This window comes from Nyctereutes procyonoides, unplaced genomic scaffold (assembly GCF_905146905.1).
Source record: "Nyctereutes procyonoides isolate TBG_1078 unplaced genomic scaffold, NYPRO_anot_genome, whole genome shotgun sequence".
In the NCBI taxonomy this organism is placed as follows: Eukaryota; Metazoa; Chordata; class Mammalia; order Carnivora; family Canidae; genus Nyctereutes; species Nyctereutes procyonoides.
The window spans coordinates 63328173-63334351 of NW_026575126.1; positions in this window are offsets into that span (position 1 = coordinate 63328173).

Genomic DNA, 6179 nt, shown 5'->3' on the forward strand with positions numbered 1-6179 from the left:
TGAATATTTAACTTTATTCTGAAAAGAGGGTTGAACGAGTCAATGTAACCTGAACCTCTGCTTCCCATTGGTGCCTCGTGAAGCTTCTGCTGCTCCACTTCTGTCTCCGGGAGCCTGACTCTTCGTCTGGGAAGCAGCAGAGCACAGGACAGGCACACCACATTTACCAGCCAGGGCTCGCATGAGCCTGAAGTGTTGTGGGATTGGAGGGGCCTGGCAGTCCCTGCCACATAGGGCTGTGCTGGAGGAGCAGGCAGGCGGTCTGCGTGGCCTGGGCCTGGCCATGAGGCACACTTGGGACTCCAGCCCCTGTTCAGTCATTGCTGTCCTGATGCCCCATTGGTGTGTGGGGTCCAGTGTGTGTGTGTGTTTATGTCCTTTAAACCTCATCGTGCCAAGACCTAGGTTTTACATTTGATGGTAAGAAGAAGGTACAGGCTTTGGTCATTCTCACACATTTTTAACAGAGTTTTCAAAAAATTTACTTTTGATTGTTTTAAACTTGCTAGTTGTAATTGTTTTACATAATTTGTTAATAAAAGGATTTCTGAAATGCTTGTGCTTGTTCTGTTCTGTAGAAATGAATTTCCCGGGCAGAGAGATGGCCTGACCCATCTTGCAGGGCTGGGCTGGGGTGGCCCCTGCACTCTGGCTCCTCTGGCTGGGGCATTGGTGTGGGCACAGTTCCCAGCTCCCTGTGTGGGCCTGCCATCCTGGTCCTGTCTCTAGAGGCTGGCAGGACGTATAGGTGTTTGCTCTTGTGTGGAAAGCAGATCCTTGGGCTCCTTTGGCAGCCTCCTATGAGTCAGCCCAGAGCCTTTGTGGAAGGGTGATATGGACATTAGGTGGGAGGCTCTCGTCTGTCCCCTTGCCTCAGTGATGGAGTGGGGACATCATAGAGCTAGCATTGACCTGATGTCCATAAGAGCACAGGAGCAGGCTGGGGCAGCCATGGTGACTTGGAGGGAGTAACCTGAGCGCAGGCCTGGTGCCTGCCCCTGGACTGGCCTCAGTGGGCCTTCTAGCTCAAGGCTGCAATCTCCCAAGTTGGAATTCTTGGGTTTGAACTTACCGGATTGTCAGACTGACCTCCATGTCTTTAATCAAATGTAGGAGCAGTGTGTGCACTGTTCTGGCTCTCCTAAGGCGGGCACGCTGCTTCATGACCTGGCGGGGGCGGCCTGTGTTGTGGGTCCCGGTGTTACGGCTTCCCTGTCCATTCACACAACTGATGGTTGATGCCACTCCAGCCCAGAGTGTGGTGCAGATTGGCAGCCAGCCTGGGAAAGGCAGTTAAAAAGCACGTCCTCAACAGAAACCAGAAGGTCCCTTCAAGGTTACTGTAGAGGGACAAGCATTCATAGTCGAAATTAATTTTGTTAAGTGTTGGCTGGCAGTATTGGCCCCCCTTTTGTGGAAATGCTCCAGGGCTGAGCCTTGTGGCTCTGAGGCTCACCTGTAGACCAGGTGAAGCAATCTAGGAACCCTGGGGTTGCCATGGCAATAGGTGAGTGCATAGATGTGAAGGCTGGGCCACCTCTGGAGCCCGACCCCATGTGCACAGCATGCAGCTGTCCTGTGTCCACCAGAGCCTGGGCCACCCAGCTGCTTGGGGCCTCCCGAGCCACGTGTGCAGTCCCATGTGTGCAGACAGTTGAGGACTGGCTGGGCTCTCGGGGCCTGCTGACGTCACCAAGGCAGGGGAGGGAGGCCGACTGCGTGCACACTGATTGCCTTGTCTGCTAGGAGAGCAGGAGCGCATCATGCCCTCTGGCCTCACCACCGGCCCTTCCCTGGGCCGGGGCAGCCCAGCCATGAGAGAGATGGAGCCCAAGGACCAGCAGCTCATGGTGAGCATCCTCCCTTATATCCCCTGCGGGCCCTGCGGCTGTGGGTCCCTGATGCCACCTCCTGCTGGCCCACTGCCTCAGGTTCCTGCTTGGCACAGGTTAGGTCTCAGGGCTGCTGGTCCCTGTCAGGGGCCCTGCCTCTGCTCCCTCTCTGCCTCCTCACCCCCTACCCCATGATCTCACTCCCCAGCAGCCTCTAGACCCCCTAGGCTGTAAGACCCATCTGCTGGGGGCCTTGGAACTTCAGCCCACTTGGTGGTGGATGAGTTGAGGCCCCAGGCTTGCTCTGCACCCATTGGCTGGTTACAGAAAGACCCCTGTTGTAAAGCAGGGGGTCCCTGGTGCAGTGGGAGAATGGGGAGCAGCCTGGTGGCACCCCTGGAAAGCCGCTGCCATGGTGTCCTGCCTACAGGTAGCACTTCGGATCCGCCCACTCAGTGACACGGAACTGGAAGAAGGGGCCACCGTCATCGCCCACAAAGTGGGGGACCAGGTGAGGCTGCGAGGGCACAGGGTGTGTGTCCATGGGGTTCCGATGTTCACCTTCTGCAAGCACTTCCCTGACCTGAGAAGTGTTAATACTGCGTGCTTACAGTGGCCAGAGGTGAGAGAGACACAGGGACCTGTCCCCACTGCGTTCCTTTCCAGCCGGGGGTGGGGGTGGATGCTGCATAGAAATATGTACAGTGTCGGGGAGCTCACTGTCCTAGAGGAGCAAGCCGGGCAAAGGTGGTGGCGCTCTAAGACCTTGAGCAGCGCCTAGAGGAGGCAGGAGAGGGAGACCCAGGCCCGGGGAGGGGTCACTCAGAGGGCATAGGGGCAGGAGGGGCAGGTGACAGCGGGGCTTGCCGGGACCCCTGCTCCTCGGAAACGTCCCAGATGCTGAGCTGTCTGTGCAGTTTAGAAGTGTTGGCACCTGGGAGTCACATGCCAGAATAAATGCCACATGTCAGGTAAGACAGATTTTTGTCAGATGAGCTGGATTTTTCCACTTGTCGTTAGAAGGGCAGCTCTAATGGGGGATTGAATGTAGCTTTTGGGAGTAGGTTTGCACTTCAGAGGTGCAGGACCAGGATGCTGGGGAGCCCTGGCTGTGCTCCCCACCAGGTAGAGATACCCACTACTGACCTGGCAGGTGGGGAGCTCCGGAGCATGCTGCGGGAAGAGGAGATGGTTGGAGTGTCCGAGCTGTGCAGACATCTGGGAGTGCACTGGGCAGAGGCTGCAGAGCTAGTGTTGAATTCGTGGATCGAGGGTCGTTAAACTGTGGGAACAGAGTTGTGCAGGAAAGAATTTGGCTTAGGTGTGAAGAGTGTACGTGTTCTTAATTCAGAAGCAGCCTTGATCTTGATACACTCGTGCCGTAAGTGCACTGGGGGTCAGGATGCTGCAGGAGATAGATGGAGGGTTCAGGACCCTGGCTGTTCCTGTGTCACGCAGGGCTGGGTGACCAGCTGGAGCAGGGCAGGCAGGCAGGGGTAGGGCTGCCCTGTGCACGGAACAGATTAACACACATCAGAGGAGGAAGGGAGCACCCTTTTAAATAACTTCTAAGGCAGAAATAGTTTGCTGGAATCAACAGTGATTCTCAGGATAGCATCACTGGTCCCCAAACCTCAGTACTGGCCTGGGAGTGTCCCCACTGTCCACGGTGACTCTCGTCCTACCGGATGCTGGAGGCCTTGTCAGCCACATCCCAGGGAGGTGACTGACCCACATGTGACAGATGTTCCCTGCGGGCCCTGGTCCTGGGCAGCTCCATGGACATGAGCGCTGCCCAGAGATTCCTGCAGTTCACGGTGAGAATATCTCCCACATCCCTGGCTTTGAGGATCCAGTGACTTTAGGGAAACAGGACACGTCTGGATCGTGGGGAGGGGAAATGGCTTTAGTCAGTTGGAACTTCACATCACCCACGGCCACGGTCCTTCCAAAGCCTTGGATATTGTGACTTGGTTGGCCTGCTGGGCAGAGGTGGGGTTGTGTGTGCGAGGGTGACAGTGCCATCCACGGGGCCCCCGGGCGCTCTCCACCCTCCCTTCCCCCATGTCCATCTGCTCTACCCTCTGCTCCAGGGTCCCTCAGAGGCCACCTGGGGCCCAGTTCCTACAGCCTCCTCCCTCTGTGCTGCACAAAACAGATCACTTTTTGCACACTAAAGTGAGAGGTCCTATAACATAAGGTTCGTGGTTTCAGAGTGAGCCACTCAGGGGCTGTTAGGACATGTACATCCTTGTGCAGACACCACCTCTGTCCAGTTCCAAATGGTTCCTCCTGCCCAGAAAGAGGCTTGCCCCCTCTGAGCTGACCCCCATGCCCTCTGCCAGCCCCGGGCCCCTGCGGTCGGCATGCTGTGGGTGTTTCACATGACCAGGGTCCTGTGGGGCGTGGGCTGCACATCTGGTTACTCCCACCCAGTGTGGTGGTTTTGAGGCTCATCCCCATTATGACATGTTCACATTTCCTTTTAACTTTGTGTGTATGTGTGTGTTTTAAAGATTTCATTTATTTATTCATTCATTCATGAAAGACAGAGAGAGGGAGAGGGAGAGAGAGAGAGAGGCAGAGACACAGGCAGAGGGAGAAGCAGGCTCCATGCAGGGAGCCCGACGTGGGACTCGATCCCGGGTCTCCAGGATCAGGCCCTGGGCTGAAGGCGGCGCTAAACCGCTGAGCTACCCGGGCTGCCCTAACTTTGTGTTTTGACCTGACTTCAGACTAGCCAGAAATGGTGAGACCCACGTAAGATCTCCTATGTCTGCAGCCACATTTCCCACTGTGCTGGGGGTGGGTGGCAGCACCAGGTCACGTCTGCTCCATCCTCCTCTCTCTGTGTGTTTACACACTCCTTGTCACTGGGCTGCTTGAGACATCGTGCCCCTCCATGCCCAGAGATGTCCATATGGATTCCTTAAAATCAGGAATATTCTGTGACCCCAGTACAGTGACCAGAGTCAGGAAGTTACTACTGATATTACCCAATTCTCACAAGCATTCACTATTGGCTGATTTCTCTCAATAATGTTATTTATAGGGACGCCTGGGTGGCTCAGTGGTTGAGCGTCTGCCTTTGGCTCAGGGCCTGATCCTGGAGTCCTGGGATCGAGTCCCGCATCGGGCTCTCTGCATGGAGCCTGCTTCTCCTCCCTCTTCCTATGTCTCTGCCTTTCTATGTCTCTCATGAATAAATAAATAAAATCTTTTTAAAAAAATGATGTTATCTATAGCAAAAAAAAAAAGAGTTTCTCGGGTATAAGAGCTACTGCAGCTGATGCTTCTTGGACACTGAGCACGTGGTCGCTTGTACCCCTTACAGTGTGTTCTGTTACCACGTCCATCCTACAGATGGAAAAACAGAGCCCACGGTTGTGGGGGGGAGCCTGTCCTGATGCCCAGTTCCTCCAGGATTCTGGCCTGGCTTCCAGCGAGCATACACGGCAGGAACTATGTGGATGGGGTGGAGGGCTGGCCCCTGAGTCCCTTTCCTGAGATCCTCTCCACGACTACATGGAGAAGAACTTGAAGTTTAACAGGTTCAGCTTGTGTCATGGAAATCATGCTGGCCTGAAGCCGGGGCAGGCCCCAGGGGCTGCTCCCTGCACCCCTGCCCCAGTCCCCAGGAACCTCTGGGCAGCCCTTGCCTCCCAAGGTCTCTGTTTCCAAAGCTGTGGACCCAGGGAGGGGATGGCAGGGTGGGGGGCTGCAGGGGTGGCCAGGCTCTGGGTCTGCCCAGTGTGCCCTCAAGGCTCCAAGGGCTTCCCCCACCCCCTACCCCTGCCCCCAGGCCCCCCACCAGCCCTGGAGCTCCTCCTGTAGTAAACAGAGCTGATTGGTCTCTAATTGCCCTGCCCCACCTCCTCCTCCCCTGGGAGAGTCTCCTTTGAACCTCCTGGTCCCCCAGAGACCTTCCTACACCATGCTTCATAATTACGTATTTGTGTGAGATGGGAGTGCCCCAAGGAGGGGGCCACCACATATGCTGACTTGGAGAAGCAAAGAGGGGGCTGCAGAACTGGGGGCAGCGGGGTGGGGGGTGGGTAGATGGGTGGGGCACGCATGCACAATCAGGGGTGCCTGGGGAGTGCAGCAGGCCTGAGGGGTGCAGGAGCCTGGAGAGGAAGTGGAGAGGATGCCTGGGGGTGGAGTCCCCCAAGTCCCCTGCAGAGAGAGGCCTGCAGCCCTCCTGGGACCCAGACCAAGACCTCAGTGCATCAGGCATCGTGGAGGGAGGGCCAGGCCTGGGGTCCTTGAAAATGCAGGAAGCCAGCCCTGATTCTGTGGGCTGCTCCTCCTCTGAGGCCTCCCTCCTGCTGCCCCTAGATGGTGGTG